The 26,255-nt window shown below is 39.7% G+C and overlaps 1 protein-coding gene across 15 annotated transcripts in view; it reads left to right on the top strand.

Moving 5' to 3' along the window:
* The window catches only part of nrxn2b (neurexin 2b), a 702,762-nt gene that overhangs the window by 55,525 nt on the left and 620,982 nt on the right, over positions 1–26,255 (top strand). Inside the window, exon 1 of one of the 15 annotated variants that reach the window (XM_055007799.1) lies at positions 9,595–9,943. The exons of the other annotated variants lie outside the window; for them this stretch is intronic. The gene's annotated coding sequence lies outside the window, so the exon portion shown is untranslated. Of the gene's footprint in view, positions 1–9,594; positions 9,944–26,255 lie in introns of those variants that run through there. 15 annotated transcript variants of the gene reach the window in all.

Genomic DNA, 26,255 nt, shown 5'->3' with positions numbered 1-26,255 from the left:
AAGGGCATGTTTGTGCAAGTTAAGAGCAACAATATCATCATGAAATGATTTCAGAAAAAATGTCTCTGACATTTACCAGACTTGATACCAGTTTCTTTTTGGAATTATGTTTGTTATGATGCATCAAAAGTGATCAAGCAGACTGAGAAATGAGGCATTACTAGGTGTTCAACTTAAAATGCTTTTGGAAATGGTGGTGATAAATCAAGGGTATAGAACAAACTATTTCCCTCTTCTGCCCAAACAACAACCAAAAGATAACTGCATGATCTTTCTTTGTTGTTTGAGTTCCTTTTGAGTCACTTTAAATTGGAATCTGCAATATACATCAGCTACGCATCTGACAGTAGAAGGCCTCAAGGTTAGTGGGTTGATCTGAAGACCGAAAGTGAGTTAATAGTGTTTGATGTATTAGATTTAAAAGGTAAATTACCTCATATTTGTCAAGGGTGTGTGCTAAAGACAGAGCATTTTGAGAATTGGGTATTTGGCAAGGGCATCCATTCAAATCCCAACACCCACAACAACTTATCACCATCTTCACCAGTAGCATCATTGAGGTGTTTTAGTATGAGGATATATATCGTGTATGCACGCACGCACGCACGCACGCACGCACGCACGCACGCACGCACGCACGCACACACACACACACACACACACACACACACACACATACACATATACACATATACACATATCTATCTATCTATATATATATATATATATATATATATATATATATATATATATATATATATATTGACCAAACCCGCTACTAATCACTTTTCCCTAATGTGGTGATTATTTTTACTTTGTGTTTGTCCACCAGAAAGATAACCTTTGCATTTATTGGCCAGTGGCCGTGATGCCTCTGCTGTCCATCCTGGCTTTAATTAAAGCTGTAATTGTGCAGACAGATTCTTCTCTCATTATATCTAATCTTTTCTTTCAACCTGCTCACTGTCCCCTGTTCAATTAACTGAACTGTCGGTTGTGGAGGCGTGTTTGGTAAAGTGCACCGTGAGAGGCAAGTAAATAAAGCTGGACATACTGTATTAGCTTGATGATTTCTGCTCTAACCACATTGACCTTCAGTGTTGGTTGCATAGTCTTGCTACCTAAATGGAATCATATGTCGAGGGTCAGACACGGAGCTTGCAAGTATTTTTTACAAACAGGATTAAAAGTGAGGCTTAATTTCATCATTTATTAAATCTAATATATTTTCCTGGAGGCCAGCCTTTGAATTGCTTGTTTTGTTTGACCTGCAGTGAAAAGGAGGCTTGCCAACTACCACAATTAATATGTTTGATTAAAATATCAAAACGATGTAGATAGGGAGAAGAGACATAGTCCCCTCGTTTGTGGTGCTGGAAACCAGCTGACTGATTTTCAGATTAGTTGATGGTTTCTTTTTTTAATACATTAATCAACAAATAATTTCAGCTGTACAAACATATGCTGAAACCTCTTTCTGTTCTGTTATTTTTTTTGAAAATGGAGAGTGTTGAGCAAGCCCTTCTGCTGTGTGTGGACTTTATCAAGGTCTTTTTTTCTTCACTGTCACTGTCCTTTTCAAGGGTGGACAGTCTGTGAGCTACATGCTGGTTACAACCTGCTTCTTCCAATGCTGCACTGTGAGCTGACTCCATAAGCCTATGCTTGGAAGAACTGATGTGTAATGTCTGCCATGCCCTGTTATTTTCCCACAATGCACATTGTCAAGAGCTGGAAAATACAACCACTGTTTGAGACAGAAGGGATTCGTGCCATTTCCTAGATGTCCGCTGAGAATTCTGACATACAGTGCGTTTACCTCATTCTGATTGAAGTAGATTTAGAAGGACGGAATTTGGTGTGGAGCAAATCCCCTGGTTTTAGCATTTACATTGCCTTATTGATTAGCTTCTTTGAAGAGGTATTGTGAGGTATAGGACTGCTCTAAGCAAAGAGATGAGTATAGGTGTGTATGTGGGGTGTGAGCATATCTTTATTTGAGTTGGTGGTTGAGTATTCAAGTAAAGATGAACAAGGGACATAACAAAAACTTCAGATCATCCACAAACCTATCTCTGCTTGGGTCTTGTACACCAGATTGATGTGAATATTAATTTGACATTGACACTTGACATCAACCTACAAAAATATCTTTGTTTTAGATGCCCAGAGTGTATATGACAGTAAGAACAGACCTTGCTCCATTTTATTTAACATGGTTGATAACCATTTGTAGCAGCACCTTTTAGGTCAAATGAATAAGTGGCATACATACTTGTAATTGCTCTATGGTGTAAAAAACATCAACAATAACACTTGTTTTTTAATTAAACCCCAGCCCTGATGTCTGCTATACCTAGTTGTAAGACAAAACTACAGCCTCCTCCACAAATCTTTTGTGCAGTTAAGTATTGTGCTAGTCTGTTGCAATTAAGTGCCGAAAGCGAGGTGAAAATGCCTTAATTATATGCCATTATGTGCCCTTTGTTGTTAGGCAATTACAAGGCTTCTTAACTCATGCTCATTTTGCTTTGTCTGGTGTCCATTTTCTGGAATCACGTTCGTCCGTGTGTCTTAGAAACGACCAGAAAATGGAATAGATATGAGGAACCGAGAGATTGCTAAAGAAAGGAAAGCAGCAGAGTGAAAACAGTCGGGCAGAGAAATGGAAAAAGAATTATTGAATGTTGTGCTATTGTTAGTGAGGGACGTCAGAGTGCATGTGTGTATAATCCAGTTGGGGAAGGAAGGGACAAACAGGGCCATGCAAACTGTTATTGACGGCAGTCCTTGGGATTATTGCTGCACTTATTCACACTCTGATTATTACCCACTCACCCCTCCTAAAGAATTAATCTTATATACAAGGCTATGGTTAGAAAGTCTTTGCATAGCCCCACCCTTTTTCCTCATCAGATCTTGCACATGTAAAAAATACATCCATTCACTCTAAAAACACATGTTGAAAGAGGCATTTGCAGATGTTTGTTGTGAAGAAAAAGTCCAACGTGCACATTCCTGTCACAGACACACATACTGTCCCTACAGTATATTTCAGATCTGAATTGCCCTTGGCTAATGAGTTAGCTGTGTAGCTGGCACATTGAGAGGTCAGAGGTTAATGAAACATCTGCAGGTACACGCACTGACCCTGATGTCCAAAGGTGCTGTTCACTGCACTCAAAAAATGCACATTGTTAGTTTTAGTATGCATTATTCTTCTGGGCAGGCAGTGCTATACATAGTTTTATGGCCTAGCTTTATAGCCTCCAGTCAAGGCACTTTACCTCGTTAAAAGATCCTGTTTAATAATTAATCAAGTCCATCAGCTTCAAAGGCAGTGATCAGTCGATTGAGCAACTCTCTCACCCCCCTATTTTCAAGGAAACTACAGCTTCCATGATATCGTGTTTCCCTCCTTCCCTAATGATTTGTTCTTAGTGCTTCATACCAAACATGCTAAGCCTAAGAAGTCAAACGGCAATTATACTGAAATTTGATGTCTACCCTCATGTCATCCTTGATCATCCTATTTCAAAGGAACGGAGGTTGTACTGTGTTTTTTAATGAAGGCTGATTTGCACACATCTGTCAGCGACAAATGGTGGTAAGGGCTGCTGCTGTTGAAAGGTCATCTGTTAGTTACTCTGCTGTAAGGGAGTGAAGATGATAGTGATGACGGTTGTGGAGGAGGCCCCCCCCCCCCCAAGGATTGTTGCTTTGCTGTCAGCTCTGACCCTCGCCGCAGGGTCATCATCAGCTACGTATATCTCTGCCTCTGGTCTCCTCGGCAATGCAAACTGAACAGTACCCATATATATATATATTTCATCCAGTTGGAGCTGGTGTCGTTAATCATCCACATCATCTTTTCCTGCCTTAGCTCCTCTTGATGCCCTAGGCTTCTCTTCTCCCTTATTATCTTTCTCTCACCTCCTTGCCTGCCCTTCATGTCTTCTCCTAAGTATAGATGAACTTTAATTTCACACAAACTATGTCATTGTGTACATTGTAGTCCATATGTACCAAGCAGATGAGAGTGAGTATACATGTGTACTGAAATACGACGTCTAGCTGGTCTTTGACAAATTTCATAGTTGCTAAATATCAGCTATGAGAACAATTACCCGAAAAGACTTTTGACTTACTGGCAATGTAATTAGATACAGTAAACATACGGGACTTCTATGCTATTCGTCGATGGTCATGTCTAAAACTAAATGAGTTGATTACAGGCTACCCATGAATCTTCCTTCAAAGGTTAATCCATGCTACATCTTGTGTGGCTAAACAGTGAACTCATTTGCTATGTAGTATTGAAACATATTAGCCAGTTACCTGTATTATTATTCCAAGAATATGGATATTCCTGCAAGCCAAAGTGGATAATTTTGTAAATTCTCAATCAAGAGACTCCAACCTAACCTGCATCTCAGATTCCCTTCCCTACAACTGCTGCTGACTTAGCTGCTAAAGGGAAGCACAAATGAGAAAAGGCCCAAAAAATTGAGAGAATTTCAAGTTTAGATTTACCTTCAAGGAGACTGAGGGCACTGAAGTGCCAGTGTTTGTCATCTGCTCTGTGGTGCTGTCAAACAATTCTATGAAGCCATCAAAGCTGCAGCGTCACTCAAAACAAAAACCTGTAAGCCAACAGACATTGATGAGAATATTAGCTAAAGTTGGGGATCTAACTTTGAAAGCCTCCTATGAAGTTACTCTGTGGGTTTTTCAGTGGAAGAACCCATACGCAGTTGTGGATAATATAATTTTACTTGCAGCGTGTGTCAAACAAAGTTTAAGCATGATGAGCACATTAACAAACTTAAAACTTCATTTGTTGGACAGAAGCATTGCTTTCCATATTGATGACATCTGATATGAGGGTACAACTGAGAGAGTACCTGACATTGACAGAGGCTTTTGTATGACAACTGGATGAATCTAAAGGCATGTAAAAGGTTGCTCAGCTTTTGGCATTTGTGCAAGTTCTCACAGGAGGAATTTTTCTTTTCTAAACAGTTTCCTTAACACACAACTAGTTCTGAAATATTTACAGTGATATTTTTTTCTGATAAAGTGACATGCTTTGGGCGAAGTGTGTTAGGTAATGCAAGAGCCATGGTTTGTTAAAAAAAATGTTGACTAATATCATTTGTAGTCACTTGTTGCCAAAGAAGTGACTGCTGTGTTATCAGACATAATGGACTTGGTCATAAAAGCTCAGTTTTGTCAAGCAGAGTGCTTTGCACATGCATTTCTTTTCTCTTGTCTTTGCTGCTGTTTGAGAAGAACACTCTGCTTTATCATTCTGAGATTCAATGATTTTCACATGGGTGTTTTGGGAAGTTATACCTCTCCTGCACTTCTCATAGCAGGCTGCAAATTTCCACTGAGTAACTAAACTTGCGTATCTTGTAGACATTTTCACTGAGCTAAATAGACAACAGCTCTGAAGAACAGTCCTCTGCAGTTATGGCTGTAAAATGCATGCCTGTTGTATGACAGAATGGAAGGAAAAAAAAGAAGCCGGTCAGGAAGGGAGTTTGTTCTATGTTTCCATCAGTGGATGAATTCTGACATTCTGCAGTGATACAGCCTCACATAAAATGCAATTGTTGCACACTTGGAAGCACTTGAGGGTCAGTTTAGGAAATATTTTCTGAGGCTGACTCCTGGCACATGCCAGCACAAGCGTGATGGTAACGGAGGTCAAGCTACTCATCGAACTACCCACTGACAGTGCATACAGAAACACATATGAGACAAGACCACTCATCCAGATATGGATCTCTTGCCAGAAACACTTCCCACAATTGACAGCGAAAGCAATGATGAGCCTTTTGACTGTGGCAACAATGTATCTTCAGGAAACTGCATTTTCCACCCTCACCTAAAAAGCAAATACAGGTCAGGACTGCAGCCTGAGGCTGATATGGCTCTCTGCCAGACAACCTCCAACCGCCCTAGGTTAGATAAGCTGTGAGCCTGTACATGTGCTTAAAATTAAACCATGAATATATTAATCTCTTAATAATTTTATTAGCTTGTATTGTTGATGAAATGATAAGGTATGTTGATATGTGGCACTATAGATCATCTAAGGGGTCTTTGATAATGGCAATAGCATGCCTTGGAAATAATCTTGGTGTAAATAGGTTTATAATGCAGAAGGAACCTACTATTTACCTTGTTTCAAACAGCCTATAAAGTAATCACCATCTCCCTATATTTTTGAAAGTGCGGTCACAGTAAAAATCTCTACATGAGTGGAAAAACAGCCTTTTCCAAGTTAAGCTCACTTCTCACTTCCACATGTAGGCCAAGGTCTGTACTGCTCAGAAATGAAGAAACAAAAGAACAGCAAAAAAAATGTCTGGAACAAAATGTCTAAAAAATATGTTTGTTTTAATAAAAGATGCTTATAAAACAGTTAAAATATGGCAACTTATATTTTTACATTAATTAGAAATTTTCAGGTGGTGCACCTGTTCAAAAGCCTCTGAACTTCTCACACACTTAAAAGGCAGTAAGTTGCCAAAAAAGCAGCACAGTGCTGTCTTATGTGCAGTACCTAAAAAGTATACATTCTCCTCGGACATCTTTCCCTTTCATTTGTTTTTGACATTGAATCAGGGTCAAGATAATTTGTCTTTGTGACAACAATTTCCAAAAAACACTCTTTCAGGCAAAGTGAAAACACATTTCTACAAAGTAATGTCAATCATGTAAAAGTATAAAACGTACAATAAGTGAGTGCATAGGTATTCACACACTTTAAAGTGACTCACTCAATTCAGTAGCGGTGTAGCCACTTGGTGCAAGAAGTCCACAGTTAGTGAAATGGAGATCATCTGTTGAATCAGTACTCTTGGCTATAACAAAAGAACACTCCAAGCAACTCTATTAAAAAAGTTATTTAAAAGCATAAGTCAGGGGATGGACAAGGACATTTTCAAGAGATTGTGCATATAACAATTGTTGCCTGTTCTTCGCCAGTCTTTATGTAAGAGTGATAAAGAGAAAGTCACAGTTGGAAAGAAAACCTCATTAAATCTTGGCTAGTGTTCACCAGAAGGTATGTGTGGGACTCTGAAGTCAACCTGAAGAAAGATTCTTTGAGAGAAAAATTCTACTTTTTGGCATCAGAAGACAATACTGTGTTAAGTGGATACCAAACACTGCACATCATCACAAACACACCACCCCTGTGTGAAGCATGGTGGTTCTTAGCAGCAGGTCCTGGAAGGATTGTAAATGTAGAGGGTAAAATGATGTAGCAAAGTATTGCTAAATCCTGGAGGACAATCTGATGCAGTCCGCAGGAAAACTGTGACTTATGAGAAGATTTGTTTTTCAGCACTACAACGCCCAAAGCATACAGAGAAATCGAGTCAGGGCCCAGACCTCAATCCAATTGAGAATTTGTGGCTGAACTTGAAAAGGGCTGTTGATTCAAAATCCCTATGCAACCTGAAGGAGCTTTAGCAGTTTTCAAAGAAGAATGGGGGAAAATTGCAGTGTCCAGATGTGCAAGGCTGATTGAGACCTATCTTCCCAGGCTGAATGCTGTAATTGCAGCCAAAGGTGCATCTACTAAATACTGAATTGAAGTTGGTGAAAACTAAATGTTTTGGCCTTGTGATGAACATTTTTCTTTTTTCTTTTTTTTTTGCAATTCTTGTCAAAGAAGCCAAAATATACTGACTATGATTCAATGTGAAATATTTGAAGGGGTGAAAACTTTTTGCAGACATAGTATATATTGCTGTTGGCACCTTTAGTTTGTACTGCTCTATAGCAATGCTTGCAGACTGGACCGTTTTTTCTTCATTTGCATCATATAGTATTCCCAAATCACAGTCTTCCTTCTTTCTCTGTTAACTAAAACCATGGAGACTCTGTACATGACATCTTTGTAACAGCATAAAAAAACACCATTTTGGAGCAGATGAGATGAGCGATGAGAATAATACAGCACCAAGTACTAAATGTGGGCACTGTGGTGTGTATCAGCTTCCTGTCAGAAGAAGAGATGGGCTGAAAGCATGACTGGTGTCAGTATATTGATACTGTGCAAATTGAGTATTGAAAGCATTTTAAATGCCAGAATTGATCTGCCTTGGAAAATCTGTGTTTTTGACAACACTAATACAAGAAATGCAGTTTAAATTAACTCTCTAAGGGGTGCAGCATAAATCCTGAAACGAAAATCACATGACGTTAACAGAAATATATGCAATCAGGAGCTATACACAATATTTAATTCAAATTATGGAAAACCTTGACATAGTTAGTGTGAGAGTCTCACACAGTCAGTAAGGTGAATGTCAGTCAGACTGGGTCGGTGCTTTGTTTTCATTATTGTCACTCATGAAAATGCAGTCTCACAGAGAGAGTTACAGCCAAAATAGGCTTCGACCTTCATTGCACAGGAGGATAGGAAATATTTTCCTCCTCACATGTCCCAAAAAGTTTCTGTCTTTTGCCCTGGCTTCCTTTTCAATGTCACCCTGCAGTTCAGTCATTTGCATGTCTACTTTATTTGGTAAAAAAAAAATCCTGCAACCTCACACACCGTCAATGTCAATAAAAAGAAATGAATTTATGATGAATTTGTTGCTGTTCATCCATCCTAATGAATTCTCAGAAAACAACAGTAAATTTTAACTTGCACTTTGACCAAATTGACACAGAATAGTTCAGAATTAGCTTCTGTTACAACCTGTGACAGCTTTAAAAGGTTTGGGGATGTTGAGAAACATGGAGGTATGAGATCCCAGAATCAGCCACAAGGGGGAGACTCTGGCAGAATAACAGCTAAATAAGGGAACATTGTGATATTATAACCTGTGATTTATAACTGATTCATGCTATAACCTAATAAATGTGTTAAAGCTAACTCAAATACCTATTTTTATAATCTTTGTTTAAGAAGTAAATAAGTCAGAACAGCAACTCACTGTGAAAAGTGATGTTTTGGTTACCAGGGAAACTGATGTTTTTGATATGACAAATATGAGGAACTAATGCTTTATTAAATGGAAATGCTTTCAAGAGTTTTGATTACTATGAAACTGAGATGTTTTAGAAAGAGTTTTGATTACTGTTAAACTAAGGTTTTTAACTTAGTAATGAAGTGAGAAGTCAAGAGCTAAGGTGAACTGGGGTCAAGTGTTCACAGTAAAGGTTATTAACCTCGAGGTAGACGTCGGGGATTTTTGTGAGTCTGACATCTGTTTCCTGACCGGAGGCCTGCTCTGAGCTGCAGATGGAACAAATACATTAATAGAGAGGTGAGACTGAGTGGAAGGGTCCAAACAGTTAGTTTCAGTTCCTCAAACATGGAGGGGTCTTAGGATGAGTTGGGGGGGAGCTGGTGGAACAGTCCAGAATAGATGGTTTTAGTTCCTCCAGAGCACGCAGAGGCCACGAGGTCAGTGGATGGGAGCAGTGCACGAATGAGGAGGGTGATGGATGCTGTCATCACGTATGTTAATTAAGGGTGCAGTTCTTGCATATGCAAAAGGTTCAGTTGTTGTATAAATTACACTGGATCAAGACACAAGTTGGGAGTCGTTGCGAGGTGGTCACTGGTTGCAAGCCAGGGTAGAAATGCTCTGAGCAAAGGGGATTTTACCACGTAACTCGGACGGGGGATTCAACATGATCTGCAAAGGGATATCTGTTCTATTGGAATTATGGACTGAAGGAGTGCTCTTTCTGCACTGTTTGAGGATTACGAAAGACTGTGATCTAAAAATAACGCTGACTGAAGGAATATTACTGAACTCTACTATTTCCAAAGGATTAACACCAGAATGGATTAACAAAGTTTTTACTGGCCCAAAGAACAAAAATGGATACAAGCAGATCTAAATCTGGACCGAACCCTCTCCACCTCCTCCCTGGAGCAGAGCCCCAGCGGGGCATCGGTCTTCAGGTGAGCAGCCGGTTTGTGCACACCGTCTGCTCTCCCCCTCCAAATTACATAGTTTGGGTGATTATTACTTCTCTTATATGAAAGCATAGTTCCACTTATGAGTCATGTTAAGCAATTGGAAGAATATTAATGTTTGATTGAGTGTTGTGATTTAGGAGCTTATGCTACGCCCTTGCTAAAATTATAATAAAACATTTATCCTGCAATTAAAGTTAACAGATTGGAAATTCTATTTATTTTCATCATGATGATGAATTAACCACATATATCTTCTCAGTTTGTAAAAAGTCAGGTTATTGTGTGCATTACATCTAAAAACTGGTTCTGTCAGATTACCTAGTCGTTGGGGCCGGGGGTGGCCTTTTTTAAACTTATCCTTGGGGTTATCCGTGCCTTAACCTCTAAATTTAAACCTAGCAACTTACCAAGTGCAGAATCCGATGAGAGAAAAGCTGCCGTTAACAAACGTGACTGGTAATTAATTTGACCATTCGAAAGTGGCTACTCAGTTGAGTTAGTTATCAGAGGAAGCAGGATAGGCGTCTGGATGGAGGCAGTTAGAAGCTAGGTGAATTTTCTCGCTTACCAGCTTAAACGTTCCTCAGATCTCATCTGGGTTGACCCATATGGGCTACGGGAACCGGACCCGTTAGATGGAGAGCTGGTCCAGTAATCCTCTGATAGTTAATTAATCTATTTGATTGATTTAGGAGGTTACTGGCCTTAGGATTCCACAGGGATGGTTAAGTCTCCTGTTTGTTAAATGAATTGTCCACAGGCTCATTCTGGCTGTGAATACATTTACAATGCCAGTAGGACATATGACCCTTTTTTTTACTTTTAATCTACAGTTTAAATTTGGGCTCCCTCAGTGTGGCTATAGGGTATGTTGGAAATCCCTGGGTGCAAGTCGCCATAAGCACTATCAACCTCCTCCAGTAAACATTTGAACAAGTGCTGACCTTTTGCCCATATGGAGTTAACGATCCTCACAACTAGTGACATTATATGAGAAAAATCCTCAACTTTGCAAGCACCTGTTGATGAATCACGAAGTGATAAGTGCAGCATTCTGGAAACTCTTTGTGACATAAAGCAATGAAGCCACAAAGTGTGCTTCAAATTGACGGTGTGCTGTGGTGGTGTAGTCTGTGACTGGAGATGTTATCATACATATACTATTTCAATGCATGACAGTGTCCTGAATTTTGTCCTCTCTTTAATTGGGAAAAGTGTGGGAAAACTCTCCTGTGTGGCGGAGTTTGAATAAGTTGTCTGAATAAGCAATATAAGCTATGCGGTGTCTGTTAAACCCACATATTTGTCAAATTGCAGTGAGAAGCATTCACATAGTGATGAATAAATCCCTGAGTACCTGTTGAGATGCATCTTTTGATAATGACTCTATAATTCATGCCATAGTTGCTGTAGCCTTGTGACAAAAGTCTGAAAATTTTCTCAGCAGTGACAAACTTTGCCTCCTTGATCAACTATCCATTGGTAAATGGCTTTTTGTGTTTATCCAAAAGATGATTTACATTATAGGAGACCTATGTTGCAGTTTTTTGTTTGCCTGTGAAATTGGTAAAACACCAAGTTGTTCTCCAGTGATCTCAGCTTGGGCACTTTGCTGGAGTACTTGTCAGTGGGACATCAGCTTTGAATTTTGGGTGATTGGCAATGTGATAATGCTCTAAATTTCATTTTTGTTCATTTAAATAATTTTAGAGACAATGAACAAAATCTCACCCTCCCATTCTGAATGACAGTTGTTTGATGCTAAATATTGTCTTTTGAGAAAGTTTCATGTGATCATGTTGTCTGAGAGGTTTGTTATAGTGTTGTCTTTCTAGTACTGTGCATATAAAAAGTATAAACCCCATGGAAGAGTTCCCTTTTTATTGCTTTTTAAGACTGAATCATGCGCTATTCAATGTTGCAATTTTACATGAATTTACAAAAAAACAAACAGAATTCTTTCATGTCAAAGTGAAAACAGATTGCTACAAAGTAATGTCAAATAATTTAAAAATACAGAATATGAAATAAGTGATTGCTGCCCTTAAAAGTCACTCACCTAATTCAACACAGGTGCAGCGAATGTTGCTCAAAAGATTGTGGTATGAAGACACCTGAATCTGAAAGGTCGATCATTTCAGAAGGGTCGTTAGTGCTTTGGTGGCCTCCTTCGCTAGTCTCTTTTTCTGCATGGTCACTTAGTTTTTAAGGACATCCTGCTCTAGGCAAATTTACACATGCTTATATTCCTTCCATTTCATAATACAGAATTTAAATATACTTCAATATTGAATGACTTACTAAATTTTCTAGTATCCATCCTTGGACTTATGCTTTTCAAAAATGATTTTCACAGAGTTGCTTGGAGTGTTCCTTTGTCTCTGTGGTCTGGTTAAAGCCATCATCAGTAACTAAACCTTACAGATATTTTTTATGGTACAATCACTTGCGACATATTCGCTGCACTCATATGGTCTCCATGTTACTAATTGTGTAATTTACAGCACCAGTTTCTGCACCTGTATTGAATTAGAAAAATCATTTTAAAGGGGGAGAATACTAATGCAGTCGCTCTTTTACATTTTATAATTTTCATTAATTTACATTGCATTGAAAACGTTTTCACTTTTGACCTGAGAGGATGTTGTTGTTATTGTCAACTTCGTGTCAAAAAAGCCAAATGAAATAGCCCATGGCTTAATGTTTAAAAGCAATACAAGGGAACGGTTTTCAAAGGACGTAAATACTTTCAAATACTCGGCAATGCAAATGTTTATTATTCAAACAGCAGCAGATGTATCTCCTGTATTATATAGATAACCTGGATAGACTTAACAGCATAATTTGTGAAAATTTGCAAAGTGCTGCAGAACTTATCTTTATATGCATATCTATAAGTTCATATACATAGGAGTAGTTTTAATTAGATTCTTCAGAAATAATAGAAATCAAATTGCATGCTGATGATTGCATAGTTTGCCAAAGATTCATTCTCACCAGATTATATCATTGCTTTGCGTAATGAGTTAACAATGAATTAAGCAATAGTTTTATGAAGCAATTTAAAACTGCACATCTTCAAGCTGGAAAGCACTGTTGACAAAGAGATTTGATTTGTCTGTGTCTTCCTGCATTTAGGTCTTTAAATTGGTTTTCGGGTGCACTTGTTAATGTGAAATTTCTTTGCCAGTTTCTGTGCTTTGACTCTCCCCAAGGCTAAGATAGGGCTGACAAACAAATATACATCCACAGAGTGTCAGCAGTGATTGTGCGTGCCAGAAAGTAACAATGAAAAAACACAATGAATTTGAGTGGGAAGGAGTAGATAAACTTCTTGAAGGCAGAACTCTTCTTACCTTGCCTAAACCAGAATATACTGAACAGGCAGCCTTTATAATGCAGCTGAGAAATGGAGCCATTCTGGCTAAGAATACCTCCGCTCTTCTCCCACAGCTGGTAACCTGTATTTGTCTATATTTCCCAGCTACAGGGCATTACTAGCCTAAAACGCAAATCTTATTGGCAGGAATTCTGTGTTTGTACTTCCCACTTCCAAGTCAGGTAACATTTCTGAGCTGCAGAAAACACCTGCTTTGGGCTATTGTCACATAAGGTCATATTCTAAAGAAGAAGAAAAAAAAAAAAGAAACGCCAGACAGTCATAGTAGCAGCCAAAATGTTTGACCTTCTATAACGACCACCCTGCTGTGTGGGTGGGAAAAAAAAGAAACTCAAATAGCATGTTCAAGATTGTGTGTCGTCCTATGGCTTGTTGAGTTCAATGGGCCATGTTAACTGTGATAGTTAAAGGCTTCATTCCCACTGTGACCTAATGTGATTAAAATGTAGGCCTTTAGGGTGGCTCTAAGTACTTTGAAGTATCTATGCAGTGGCATATAGTAAAGCCAGTTATGCCTACTGATCTGAGAGGAGTTGTCTGAATGCAGAAAACATCTCATATGCCAAGTCAGACCTCAGTTGGTAGAGTCAGAGGGACTAATCAGGGCTCCAGACTAACTTTTTTACTACTAGCACTGGTGCAGCAAACTTTCTCATTTGGTCGCCACCTCCCACTATGTCACAGACAAAACACATAATTTGTGAACATCTTCTTATTGCTAGACACTACAATTTACCAGTATTCCTTTAACACCCCACATTGCAGGCTGGTGTAGCTGCTGCTTGGTAGCCACAGTACTCAGACAAGTGTGTGACCAAAAATTACTTTGACGAGTTAACTGGGTCATTCTAATGTCATATTTGTCCAAGATGAAAGCCATTGTTTTTTTCTACATGCCCCCTTTCTATGAGCAGCGCATGTAGGTGCACTCCACATTTCATGAGAATACCACAGTACACCAAAGTTATAAAAGTACTACTTTCCACCGCTGTGGTTAACACAGTGGCTGCCTTTGCCTGTTAGAGTTACACAAATACAGCTTAATGATCATCATGCACTAGCACAATGTGGCCACTTGAAATTTTAACTGGCACACTTTTGGTTGCAGTCTGGACTCCTGCTAATTTCTTCAATATTTATTTTAAGATTCTAGCCACTAAAAAATACGAGAGGTGAGAAGGTTTCCACACTTGCACTTATCATAGAAAGAACCACCTATGCAATCTCTATCATTTAAAGGAGACTAGACCTTGATCGGATTTGCTGTGCCATTGTGCTTGGTGCCCAATAGTAACTTCACTCTAACCCAATCACAGATGAAGCAAACGCCCATGCGGGTCTTTATTTCCATCTAATGTATGACCATGACATTTGTTCTTTCGCAGGTAAAAGAACAGACACTGATTGTGTTAAGCTGGTCGTCCACTCGTTTTACCTTAACCATCGCTGGCACATTGTACTGCCTCGGTGTCCTACAGGTGTCATTGGACCCCATTACTGGAGTCATGCTTGATTGGCTATGCAAGACACCTCAGGTCATTAGAGGCGATGGAAGATGAAGGAGTTCTCTGCTGCGCCATTGTTTGAAAGTGAGAGGAAAAAATTCAGAAGAAAGAGTGGTAGCGCACTATCTATACATAAATGAGGGGTTTAGATGTTGACATATTTCTTTAATATGTTGATATCTAAAGATCTGTTGTTTTTATGTTGAAGGGAACACCTAATCTCATAACAAAGCCAGCGATGTATTTATCTCTACACTGTTAGATTATAAAAGGTCATCTTTCACTCACACTTTAAAAAGGAGCCTTGAGACAGCGAGGTTGCTAATATATTTCATGTGATTTTCAGCAAGTCAAACTGGTTTGCGTGAGTGTTTTTCAATATCTTTGATATTATTTTTTTTCTTGTGGTTGTAAAGCTCTATCGACCTTAATCCTTGCTGGATGCACAATGAACAATTAATGTACTGCCTACACACAGTCGTAAAAACATATGGAAAGGTGCGCTACCCTTTGGCATCATTGTCTATATTACTTAATTTGTAAAATCCTAGTGGAATCTGATATGCAGTCTTAGTTTTAAGTGCTTGAGTTAATCCCAGTTGTTGGTTTGCTTGTTGGACTCTGATGAAGGGTTGGCATATAGGTTTTCCATAAATTACAATACATGTAGGGCATTTGAATTACTTAAATACTTTAAATGAAATACATTAGCATCTAACTATAGTGAATATTATCTTCCAAAGATTTTTGTAAGTAAAGTTTCATGTTGGTCAGCTTTAGGTAGTAGAGAGGGAAATGGTTATTGTAGAAGTTTGGAGAAGTTTTAGCTATTTGGGTTAATAAACTGTCTGAATGCAAAGTTTAGAGGAAGTAAAGTTCTTCAGAGTTGAACATTTTTTAAATGGGTTGCTGCTAATGTTTGAATGTAGTTGTCAGTGACTGAGAGGGTAGTTCTAAAGTTTTTTTTTACTTCAGGTAGAGTAAATGCGACTAACCAGTAATTATTGAAAACAGCCTAAGTATAGGACAAAAACTTGACTCCTTTGTACTTGTTTGGTCTGTGTGAAACACCAGAATATCAGACAACAATGGGGATATACATCCAGGAACCTCAGGTCCAGCATAAATGTATATTCAATGTACATAAATGTAACGTCACGCAACACCAGGAAAAGCTGCAGCCGCTCACATTTCAATGTCTTTAACCAGCAATTGCTTGGAATTTTTCCTTGGTGTAGTGCAAAACAATTTTGGGAAGATATGTCATTGTGATTTGTCGAGCAGATACTGCAATGACTTAATAAATTTAAAATATGAATCAGCATTACCACTGAAAATGCCACCAAAAGTGTGACTCTTATTCAAGGAGGACAGCATGAAGCTGTAAAACTAAAGCCAACAGTTTAAACACCGGCTCAGACACACTAGATTATGTAAACCCAGTTACAGGTGATTTACTAATTGTACTGTTTGAAATTGCAGTTTTTATTTCAAACTGATTAATTGTTCAGCTCTACTAATTACATAGCAGATCATATTTTAGCCAGTAATGACATTTGATATGCTATTTGAGCAGGAGATGGTTTACAGACAGCTGTGTAGGATGCTTTTATTCTATTTATTTTTCCGGAAATGCCCAAAGCTGTTATAAAATGTAAAGTGCTATACATTATTCTTGTTGTTAATGCTTACTGGATGTTCTCTTATTACTTTGAGAAGCATTGCTGATTTCTGGATGATTTTATGTTTTTAGATACTTTGTTATAATATATAGAAGCTATTTGCTATACCTGCTTATTTTTGGCTCCTGAGTGAATTCTTGCTCTAAGCAAGTGGCAGTCTACACTCTGGACAAGTTGCCGGTCATTCACAGGGTATTAGCTGTCCAGTTAATCTTAATTGACTAACAAATGGCATCAGTTAGTTCAGAAGTGGTACGTCTTTCTCATGAGTGCTGCAGATCTCAGCTGATGTCACGTTGACAGCCATAGTCATATGGGAATGTGACATAAACAATAGTGCGTGTCTGGAGGCCTAATATGTGCCATTATTCCCGTCGTCATTAGGTTTGCAACAGTATGTGTACTTGTTCACTATGTGGCATTTGGATCAGTATGAAATTTCCCCGGTTCAGCCTGTCCTCTGAGCCAAACAATTACTTTGAGAAATGGTCTATTTATCTGCACAATTACACTCCCAGAAGAGGAATTTCAGAGTGCCAGTTCCACCTGGAACATTTTGACAGTGCCTGTGGGTCAGTTACAGCATGCATGCTAGTAGGGTTAGCCATGCTAGCAATCCTCATGTAATGTGACTGCTGCTGCATAGCATTGCAGTTTCCCAGTTGCTTCTGTGACAACAAAATAGAGTAATTAACTGTAGTCCTGCATTTTTCAAATGAATTTGGGTATATATGTGGAAATACATCAAACATGTTAGACTGTTTACAGCAGCATCACCCGGATGTTTCAATTAGTGAAGTGAGACAGAAATGGAAGGAAGGAAAAGCAAATTTTTCACCCGACAGCAATCGAAGAGCCTCTCCATGCAGAATTGAACCATGTCAAAGCAATAACTAATGCTATCAGAATGATTATTGCTTCAGATATGCTAACATATTTGCTGCAGATATGCCAACATATTTAACAGATTTAAGCATGTGGTCAGAGTGTAGGTGCTAGAGCCCTGCAACAGTGTGCCTTCACATATGATTTTAAGTGTTTTGATTGCCCTTTGCAAACGAATGTAACCTGCACTTGTAACTGAACCAGCGGTTGTACTTTTGACTGATGAAAGGGCTACAGAGAGCTGCTTAACAACAATGGCCCACTACCTACAAGTCAGATTCCCAAACTGGTGCATTATTGACATTTGTATTATTTTACTGCTGAGTGTATGTACCATTGCACCCTGATTTATTATCACATCACAGCTGTGCTAGCTCATTGCATCTCTCCAACACATACACACTGACACATCTGCACATATGTCTGTCATGTACTTACATTTCTGCAGGTTATTTACCTCTGTGGCCTCAGCTCTTCAGATGCAATTAGGAATCTGTTAGTAAGCACTTGTGCAATTCATTGGCCTTCTATAAACCATTTCCCCTTTCATGTCGATCCTTGTTTTGCTTCTTTCTTTTTGTCAAGGTCAAAGACAAAAGGGTCCCAGAGGATTGTTGACACTTGTCATCCCTTTTTCTTTTTTCTATTGATGTGCTGATTGTGCTGATACCATTCGAGCATTGCAGAAGGCGACATTTGCTCTGCTGCCATGTAGCTCATATTCTGCTTGAGTGCAAAGTGTTTAGTCAAGTCATTGTGAGTGTGCAAGTGGTGATTTGCAAAGGCCGTGTTCCTTAATGGTGCTTTTCATGAGCTGCGTGTCACATCCTGATGGCCTGGTCTCAATTGATCCATTTTAGTTTGTGCCATCTCCACCATACTTAATACAGTCTCATGTTAATCCCTATCAGCCCTCTTTTACGCCCTGCAATGAATCATAGTTCACCTGCAATTCTCCTCTACTTCTCCTCTCTTTCATTGCTCCCTACTGTGAGCTGCTGGTACACCCTCTCCTTTTGGCTTAACTCCTCTCCCTGCTCCATTCTGTCCCATGAGTTCCCAGAGGTGACAGGCAATGAATGAAGGCACTCATTGTTACGTCAGCTAGAGCAAAGCCATGAATTTTTAATCTGCTCTGACACTATTCTCTGTCTCTGTCTGTCTCTGTCTGTCTCTCAGTCCGTTACCCTCTCGCTGCCTCTCTCTGTCTTTGTGTTCTATTTCCATCAGCTTCCTGTCCACTGGCCACAGCTTGATTTACACCCAGCCGAGAGGCTTTACACCTGGGACCGCAAACCTCAGTGTTCTGCCTGCCCCTGGTGCTTGTCATGTTGTGTGTGTGTACATATGCATGTGTGTGTACATGTGTGTAAATGGCACCTCTGCAGTGTAGTTGTGCTTCAGGGCTTCATGGCCCGAGTCAGGGCGGGGGGGAATGGAAAGAGGGGAGAGGGTTACCATCTATGACCTTCCACCGTTAGCAAGAGACTGCTCTCGTTTGCTTTCACACAGACATCTTGTCAGCTGCAGGTAGTCGTGGATTCATGAAACTAATAACACTGGTATGGAAGTCCTTTGGATCTCAGCTGACAACAGTCTCTTGTGTGAGTAAATCAGTGGATTCATCAATAAGGCACTTGGCGGATATTTAGCATTGTTGTTTGAGAAAATAAGAATCGCTTACAGAAAGTAAATGCATCTGCTTTGGTCCTAACAAAATTGTCATTTTGTTATCATCATAGACACACAGGTGAAAGTGAAGTTACACTTAGTTGCCAGTTTATTGGTTACAATGATGATGATACAGTGGTCCTGCAATGAATTCTGGATGGTTTAGTTTTGTTTTAGAGAGGAATTTTATATCAAATAAATATTAGAAACAATGAACTTTATATTAGAGCATAAAAATTTTGAATGTGAGTCCTTCCCTTTTTTAAAAAATAAAATAGAAGGCAAAGAGCAAAAAGAATAAAACCAAACTTTAAATATAAACCTGTAAAGACAGGTGATACGCCATCACAACAAAACCTGAACTTTAATAACAAAGAATCTTATTTTGCGTTTGTCAATAAGCAAGTCTTTTTCAGTCCCATCCATTCATTGGGCAGCCAGTCATTTATTTATAATGTTGATCACTTAATGCGTAACCAGATTTATGAATGCAATAACATGCCTCTGGTTCTCACATGTGTGGGGACACATAATGGAAGTCATTACTCTCCTGCCCAGTGCTCCATTCTAATAGAGCATTAGTATGCTCTTAGTGGCACTGCTGGTACTGAACACTCTTTCTCCTTCAGAGCAGAATAACTGCTGCTGGGTCTTTCCTCCATTCTCTCCTTTTTCTCCCTTCCTGTTGTCACCTCAACTCTTTGCCTTGCCGTTCTCCTTGTTGCTCCCTTCATCCCCACCTTGGCCTTCCCTCCCAGCTGATTTCTCTCCTTGTGCTTGAAGACGGTGAATTAGCTCCAACCTTCAACAGGGATCTGCCTGTAATGAAGCCTTTGTGTTTGTACTCTGAGCCGACGCCGTTTCAAAATTGAATTGGATGTTCTCTCCGCGCTCTGTTCCTCTTACCTTCCTGCTCCCAGCACGGTTCGGGCTTTCTCCATTATCTCCTGCATTCCTTGTCACAATGCTCCACATTGTGTGCCTCAATACGCGAGCATGTTTTTCGAACGCATGCAAATGCTCCCAGGCTCACGTCCAAGTCCCCACACCTGGTTGCATAATATGCTACGCACATATACAGTAGCAGTGTACCACTTTGTTACAGTATGAATAGCAGGAAATGTACACGCGGTCAGACATAAACATTCCCATTTTCATTCAATAGACAGCCCCCCCCCAGCTCTGTCCAAAGCCCACTTTGCACTAATGCTTATTGTGGAACTGAAAGCTCCCTATACACTTGTACTTGTTGCTCTCCCCAGATTTCTTTCCTTTCTTCTTCTCTATACTCCCATTGTCATCGGTGCCTATCCTTCAAACTGGGTTATTGTTGCCATTCCCAATGTGTGACTCTCTGTTTAAAGTCATCCTGACCTTGCCTCACATGTTGCCTCGCTGCCATCTGGGAAGCCATCACCACAGATCTGTGCTCACCAAATCCCGTCTGCATAGCACAGTGCTTTTTGTGTCCCCTCACCACACTTAGGCTCTTACCAGCTGCTTTAGTCTCACTTGCTTCCTCTTTGTTTACTCCCACCTTTCTGTCTCCCTCCCCTCCCATATTTCCTTCTCTATTCTCCTGGTAATGGTTGAGGATGAAAGGGAGAGCTTGTTTCAGTTCACTGGTGCCCCAGTTGGCTCCTTGCCTTTCTTCCACGGTTGTTGTTGGGACTTAGCAATGGTTAGCCGGAGTTTAGGAAGGTAAATACAGAAGGTGGCCTGACAGGAACATGACAGAATACAGGGGGTGGGAGTTTATTTAGAAAGATGGATAAAGAAATAGCAGGCGGAGTGTGATGAATGATACATGATAGGATGTTTCACAGTCAAAGAGTGAACTGAGGGCACTGTGTTGCAGCAGAAGGTGCATTGGAGGCTGTGAGCTACCCAGGTTGCCAGTTAATCATACACATCAAAATCGGATAAGAGTGCTCCGATAGCTCACCTGCTTGAGTTGGCAGCACATGTACGTAACTGTAGCTGCTGCAGATTCAGACTTTTGCTGTTCAATTTTAACTTTATTTCTCATTGTTTTTTGTTTTTATTTGCCTTTTTTCTTAACATACAGCTTTCCAAAAATGCACTGGCATGCCTTCTTGACTAACCAGGCACATTCACCAAAATCCTCCCTAAACTCCCTTTGATAGTGACATTTTATCTCAGAATTATAGAAGAAAGATACAAGCATTTTACAAGATTTTGACTCACTGTTTAACTTGATGACAGGAAAACTGCTGCAGAAGTAGAATACAGTACAGTATTGGTGGTTAAAGTTCCTGAAAGTGGGTTAAAGTTGGATTGGAATTATGAAAACAGATATTTCAATCATATTTCACTATTATGTGTATGTATGTGCCAGGAAAACACCGAGTGACCCGGGTGCCATTTCCATAGAACCTAGATTCTTCCTGTTGTCGCCAGCCGTATTTCAAACACATTACTACAACTATAGGTTCTTTGTGGGAGAACCCAGCAGCTTTTTCAGTGTATGTACAGCATCATTATGCAGTTTCTAACCCCTGCTGCATTATAATCAGACTGATGCTAGTCTATGAGCATGGTGTGTACTGACTTTACTTCTCTCAGTCATATGGAAGAGGTGGTTACTGTTTAACCTTAACAGGTGGCTCTGTGGTTTATACATACACCAAAAGAAACTTGCATTATCCTTTTACCTTGGACCATTGTTTCTCTGGTTTCCTTTTCTATAGCCTCATGTATTTAATGAAAACAATACAGTTTATAAGCCTTACTGAAGGATCAAGCTAGTTTGTTTCCTGTTTTTCCCCCTTTATTTTATATTTAAATTCAAAATTCATTTATCTTTTTTATTTTTACATTTTCCTTAGCTGCATTTATTCACAGTGAAATTCCCGTATGTATGGACCTGCATCTTGAAATGCCACACTATAGATGCTGAAATGACGTGTATGACTTTGCATTTGGTTTTGTGAGAGAAAAGAGGAAACACTTGAGTTAATATTAAAGTCGTGAAGTGTTCATTGTCAACACATTGTACAAAACGAAATCCAGCCTCTATTATGATGTCAAATCAATAGGTGAGCATATTGACTTGGTCTCAAAATAATGTGATCATCAGCAGCTTACATTACCAAACAGAGTCACCTGAGACAACATTCACACATTCTCCTATATGATCAAATTTTACAAGGTCATAGTCAGTGCATTTGTATTGATCAGCTGAACCACTGTCTTTTAGCTTTTCCACTTGGTTTCAGTAGTAAATCCTCAGGCACCGAGTGGTTTCAATTGGCCTCAGAGGCAGCCTGTGTAATATTATTTTATTCCTGGGGTCATAATTTATCCTGTCTGTAATATCCCCACTGAGGCAGTTGGGAGGAGGATGCAGTTTGTCTTGCGAGTTCAGGCTGGATGCTCAAAAAAATACCTCCCTCCATTTCGTGGGCTTTTTTCCAGCGAGGGAGTGAGCATCAGCTTTCATAATCTGATCCTTTATTCTCAACTTTATTCTCAGCTGCCTCCCCTCCTCTCCCTTCCCCTCATCAAGCCTGTGTCTCCTCTCCGCTCTCTTCTGCCTAACCTACTTCTGCCCAGAGACTTACAAATACATGCATATTCTGGACCCTTTTTTCACAGCTCCCCATGTGTACGCCTATGTATGTGCACGCACAAAGCTGTGTGTCGCCTCATATCTTCTCAAACCAAATTTTTGCCACTTTCTTGTTCTGAGTCACAAAGCGGCACTGCACGACTGTGCATGTTCCCACTCCTTCAGATTTAGAGCTGAACTAAAGGAGACCTGAATCAATGTTTTCAGTGTGGCGTCAGTTGCATTTTTCATCACTTATTCTTAGTTAGTTCCTTCAAAGGTCCTCAAAAGAGAAAAGAGAGCCGGAGAGGGACAGACTTGATACTAAAGACTACATATGTGAGGAGCTTGGCGAGGGGTGTTTTGGAAGATACAGCTTTCAACCATATTGCTTAGATCAATATGCCACCATAGGAAGTGCAGTGAGTGAACTGAGAGGCCAATAATGAGCTGAGTGAGACTACAAGGTCTGTGAAATTAAACACATTGCTCACCTGCTGCAGATATCAGTGGGCCTTGACACTTAGTAATCATATTGGCATCCTAACATCAGTGGAAATTGCTAAACTGAAACGCTGAGCAGAATATCCAGACCCCAGTTATTGCTTTTGTCGGTCCCTAGGTCTCTGGTGTATTCCTGTTTTTTTCGTTATTTCTCTTATTTGTTTGCAACAATACGACCATCAACCTCAGCTGGAATATTGAAACATCAGCTTCATTTACAAATCTGCAGTTGCAGTGATGTCCTTTCATAATTTGTGTCTTCCACCTGCTGAGTGTACAAGCTATGAGGTTTAAAAGCCAATAAGCAAAAAAGAAGTTGGCAATAAATACAAGCTTCCTTCAAAAATAATTTGTTGGGAATGCTTTTTTTTGTGATGCTGCAGATAGCCATGAGGATCTTAACCAACAAAACTGATTAAAGTTCGTTATTTCCTCACCATTCTATGAATGATATGGCATTATGCCTCTTTAGCCCAAATTCTATTATAATGATGACAACAAAAACTATCACAAAGCCTATTTGGGCTGTGTTTTAATTGTGATAACATTACAGGATTGTTTCATACCGTAGCTCTATTCACCAGGCCTGTTTCACTCAAATGTCCTCTGTTAGACAGGTGGCTTATGGGTACATGGAAACTTAGGGAGGTCGGGAGGTTGGCTTCTTAAAATATAGGGCAGACTCCCTAATAAGGTGCAAATATCAGGCCTGTGGCATGAGCGAAGCAAATTGCTTTCTGACAGTATATTTAAGATGGTAATCGACTGTCATTTACCATAGCCAATTCTCTCTGAATTGCTACGTGTGCCTGAGTGTCCCTCCCTCTCTGGCTCTCTCATTCTTTCTATCTGCTGTCCCTCTCATTTTTCCTGTCGGATTCATCCATAATTCATTGGTGAATTATGCCCCCCCCCCCCCCCCCCCCCCCCAACACACACACACACACACACACACACACACACACAGACACCCCCAATAATAGATGAAATTCAATATTATATTCATTTATCCAGCACTTGCTCTGGGCTTAAGGAATGCATTATTTGGCAGGGTGGTGGCTTTTGTACCTCAGGTTTCCAAAGCAAGCAGTAACAGATAACAACATGTGTAAAAGTAGACTATAAATCCCACTGTGTGTGTCTGTATGTGTTTCAAAGGCTGCATTTTAAAAGTTTGAGAACATATTTTATAGTGACCAATATCAAATACCTGTCATTACCCAGTATACTCACATAATCCTGCAATTTTTATTCCCTCAATTCATCGTCTTTGATTTTAGTTGCGTATTGAACAAATGGCAGTAACTTTTTAAAAGCGTTTGTCTGAAATGCTGCTGCTGAAATGCTGCTTGTCACTGGCCACTAAGGAACCTGAAACGGCCTCTAATTGTGCCTGTCATTGCCCCAATTAACAAGCAGAAAAGATGGGATGGCAGCCACCATGTATAGTTGCTAATGGGCTCCCTTTATTGTTTTTGCAGTTTTCTAGACGTGATGTTAGCAGTATAATCATCGTTTTGAAATGCAAACACACTTCAAGTTCATATATGTTAAAAAGAAGACTGATCAGAGGAGGAGCCTATAAAAGTGAAGCCATGATGAGCAAAAGTCTGAACAATGTGGAGAGATACATCTGTTTTCTTAGATGTCATCTAATAGATGACACACACTGTTCTAATTAAGATTTCATAATTAAAATGATTTACACACACACACAGATTCCATTTTATCCCATTTTCTAGGCATAGAAGGGATATTTAAGCATCTTTGTTTACGTTCCTGGCTTGTCTACAGGATTTTCTTTTAATATAATCCTGACTACTTAAGCTACTGCGCAAAAGTAATCCAATCAATTAAGGCTTTAAAAAGTCATAATTGGCGAATATTAAGATCAGGTCTCTTCCCTTTACAGAAGATCTCACTTCTGTTTCTGCTTTGAAGTGTAACATAATTTGACGATTAAAATGATCTGTTGGCAATATTGACCGTGCAATGTTTTTTTTTACTAAAACAGACGCAATACCTTGTCAGCTGCGAACTGGTCCCGACAATGAGGCATTGGCAGGTCTTTCCTTTTTTATTTGTTTTGTTTTTTTTCCTAAGAAGGTTCTCCCTTATCTAATGGTGAAAAGATAAAGAATGGCGGAAAATGAAAGTGTGTATGTGTGAGCAAGCAGGCATGACTGTGTAGTTAGTTCTTCCTTTATTCAGTTTCTCCTCCTCTCAAGCCTCACTTTCTTTATGTTGCCTTCCAACCCTCTCTGTCTTTCCTATGTCCTGTCTCACTCTATGCCCACCCGTCTCCCTCTTTCCCTCTTTTCTCCCAGATAAGGCCAGTAGAGCTGCAGGCTGCTGGGCTGGTTAATTGGAACAGGAGAGTCTTGAGGCCTGGCCAGTGAGCCTTGCGCTTCCTACCAAAACATCTCCAGGCACTAAGACAGCCACACGCCTGCTGCTGGGCACACACACACTCACACACAAAGTTATTCACTCATATTCTCACATGCCCCAAGCAAACATTTTACATTTTATACATGCAAACCAACTTATATCAGGTGAACAGGTAGGGCTTCAGCACCTTACTCAGGGCAACTTAGAGAAGAAAACAGCACTTAGAGATGTCTAAACGTATAAACTGTAAACATAATGTAAATGGCCTGAGTTGGCTATGATTAAACTAACAAATGCATTACTTTTGGCAACGATTGCTGTTCGAAAATTAGCAAATGTTCCCAATACACAAATATAGTTTATGCCCCTCCAGATATATATGTAAAAAAAACACAACCATTTTCAGCCTCTATGCTCCGATGGTACACACTATCTCCCACATACAAGAGTGATAACCTGACAGAGCATAACCCGGGGCACAAACAAACTGCCACTTCATTCTAGTTACGAATGCACTTAAGTCAGATTCTTTTGGATTTACACATTCAGTTCTGGCCACGCCTGAAGTCTGCAAGCTCTTACCCAAGTGAAAGGTTGGAAATAGGTGGAACTGCTGTGTAATGGGGATGGATGGCTGGATAAACTGAGACGGGGAGGGTGGGGCATGATGGGTGATGAAAGGCAT

The sequence above is a fragment of the Amphiprion ocellaris genome, chromosome 23 (assembly GCF_022539595.1).
Source record: "Amphiprion ocellaris isolate individual 3 ecotype Okinawa chromosome 23, ASM2253959v1, whole genome shotgun sequence".
NCBI lineage: Eukaryota > Metazoa > Chordata > Actinopteri > Pomacentridae > Amphiprion > Amphiprion ocellaris.
This window is presented reverse-complemented; position numbering and strand designations above follow the sequence as displayed.